At 51.2% G+C, this 2,811-nt stretch overlaps 1 long non-coding RNA gene across 1 annotated transcript; it reads right to left on the bottom strand.

Moving 5' to 3' along the window:
• Window positions 1-473: 473 nt before the first annotated feature.
• Window positions 474-1,360, bottom strand: LOC134481891 (uncharacterized). Its single transcript, XR_015636874.1, has 2 exons — window positions 1,318-1,360; window positions 474-912 (listed from the first exon to the last, which is right to left on the bottom strand). It is a non-coding gene; the product is annotated as an uncharacterized LOC134481891 (long non-coding RNA).
• Window positions 1,361-2,811: the final 1,451 nt, after the last annotated feature.

The raw sequence follows: 2,811 nt of genomic DNA, 5'->3' as shown, positions 1-2,811 counted from the left end.
ACGGGGGTATTGAACGACCCTTTCACAGGGGTCACATAAGTATATCAGATATTTACAATATGATTCACAGCAGTAGCAAAATTAGTTATGAAGTAACAATGAAAATAAATTTATGGTTGGGGGTCACCACAGCATGAGGAACTGTACTAAAGAATCGCAGCGTTAGGAAAGCTGAGAACCACGGCTCTACAGTCATGGGCACAGCAGCTCCAGAAGAATTCAAGCCAACGCTACAACCCGTGTGAAATGACATTAAGTCCACGACCCAATAGAAGGCTGGTAAACCACACCATCAGCCCAGCACAGTTAGTCAGTGCTCCAACAGGCAGCCGGAATTGGACACAGTGGATCGCAAAGAATAAACAAAGAGTGCATGAAGGGGTTGAGATGACTCGCTTAGGCGCCTGGCAAGCAGGAGAGGAAGTTACGATCGTAGATACGATCAAAATACAAGACTTGCGTGTATGAAACTCTCCACGAGTAAGGAAGAGGTTTTATTTCAAATAGCTGTGAGCCAGTTGGAATTACCATGAAGTAGATGTTGGATTCTTTGTGGGCAAGGATTGAGGAAGATAAAGCAGGGATGAGAGAAAAGCTTTTAATGCAGATTTGACAGATGTGAAGGACAGAAGCCAGGGAGCATGCGCTCTGCGTGCACTCCGCATGCGCTCTGAGCACCTCTCAGATCTTCAAGAGTCTTGCCGTCCCAGAGTGGAGCTGGATACAGAGACTGTGGGTTATGTGGGAGAAATAGCCAGGCCAAAAGTGAGGCAAGGCAGCAGCAGCAGCAGCAGCAGCGCAAACAGTGGACTGAGCTGGAGGGGTGAACCACAGCCTTGCAGACGAGCCCCACATTCTCTTGAAAGATGAACCAAGAGGCACCACTCCGTGGCTGTCTCAGCTGCTCAAACACTGGGTAGAGAGAACAGAAAATGACAAGGAGGGCTAGCAAAAGAGGGGTACCATCCCTTGCGTGCCCCGAGAGACAGACAGCAGGCTGTTGAGGACAGGGAGACAGTTAAGTGCCTGCACCTCTTCTGCCTCTGCCCACCGAACTCCCTGTTCCTCATTCCCGTCAGCCCACGGGACAATGGAAGGCGCTCAGTCCCTCTGGGCAGCCAGCAGGGTTGAAGGGTAAAACAAATGCAGCCAGATCACAGAGCAGTCTCTGAGGGGGGAACCACGGGAGAGTCTAAGTAGGAGAGCGCTAAGGGAGAGATTTCAGCTCAAAGATATGAGGTGGGGGGATGTTCCCCTCATCCCATGTTCTCCTCAGCTTCTCAGACACTGGCTCAGGTCCATGAGACTCCTTCTTACCCTCTCAGCAGCTCCTTCTGCCAGGACAAGGTTCTCAGGAACTGATGACAGACTACTGGGGAGGGCTGGAGGGAGGAGGGAGGAGGAGGGATGTGAGGGACAGAGGGAGGGACGGAGGGAGGGAGGGGAAAAGAGACCCGAAGAGAAAAGGAGAAAATGAGAAGGGAAGAGGGAAAGGAAGGAGGGAAGAGAAGGAAGGGGGAAGACAAAGGAGAAGGAAGAATGAGGAGGGAGACTAATAGGAAGGATAGTATTGCAAAGGAACTGAGGAGTGGAGCACTGTGGTGGTTTGTGTAGGCTTGGCCCAGGGAGTGGCTCTATTAGGAGGTATGTCCTTGTTGGAATAGGTGGGTTACTGTGGGTGTGAGCTTAAAACCCTCACCCTAGCTGCTTGGAAGTGAGTCTTCCACTAGCAGCCTTCAGATGAAGATGTAGAACTCTCAGCTTCTCCTGCACCATGCCTGCCTGGATGCTGCCATGCTCCTGCCTTGATGATAATGGACTGACCCTCTGAACCTGTAAGCCAGCCCCAATTAAATGTTATCCTTATAAGACTTGCCATGGTCATGATGTCTGTTCATAGCAGTAAAACCCTAGATAAGACAAGCACTCACTCACAACCTTCCCCACAGTGGAGCCCTCACAACCTACCCCACAAGCACACATGTGTGCACTTCTGCTGCCCTGAATCTTAAACCTAGTGGGGGTGCCATCGTGAGAACAGAATCAGAAGCATGGGCCCTCCTTATCACATCATTTTCCCCTTCCGTAGTCCACATTCTACACGCTCTGCCCACTTCTAGGGGGCACTGGTCTGGCCTGATCCCTGCAGGGTGGCTCACAGCCTATGCATTCCTGCCCCCAGCCCCCAGGTCTGACTGTTTCCTACAGACTGTTCCCCTCAAGGTCAGCTCCCTCGCTTGCCTCTCCAGCTGTCTGCAGACCTTTATCTTGGGATGCAATTTCCCAGACATCCGCAGCCACAGGAAGCATTAGTTCTGCTGCTAAAGTGTGGACAATGCTAGGCAAATGACTCCTGGCAGCGGGCAGTTACGATAATTTTTTAATGATACCAGCCGTGCTCAGCCAGTACTGTTCAATACAGGCCTGCCCGAGCAGAACCCGGAGCTGCCGAGGGTTTCTCTCCTAATGTCGTTTGACTGAGCGAGACATTTGATTTGCACTTCTATTAAAGGGTAGTAACGTACTAAATTGCTTTAATGCTGCTGCCCGGCTTGTTCGCAGTGAAAGAATATATTCTGTCTACACCACCGGCAGGCTCCCCTCTCCCACCCCTCACTCACAAGTCGAAGGCCAGGTTTTCCTTTTATCCTTCTGAGCCAAGTATGACCTTGAACTTAGGGTCCTTCCGCCTCCATCTCCCGGACACAGCAATTACAGGCATGGGACTGGTTTTGCCAAGTGCCAGCCACTGAGCACAGGGTTTCATACATGCTAAGCTAGTCCCTTCCATGAAGGCTCGGGACTTTCTAA

The sequence above is a fragment of the Rattus norvegicus genome, chromosome 14 (assembly GCF_021556685.1).
Source record: "Rattus norvegicus strain SHRSP/BbbUtx chromosome 14, alternate assembly SHRSP_T2T, whole genome shotgun sequence".
Taxonomy (NCBI): Eukaryota; Metazoa; Chordata; class Mammalia; order Rodentia; family Muridae; genus Rattus; species Rattus norvegicus.
This window is presented reverse-complemented; position numbering and strand designations above follow the sequence as displayed.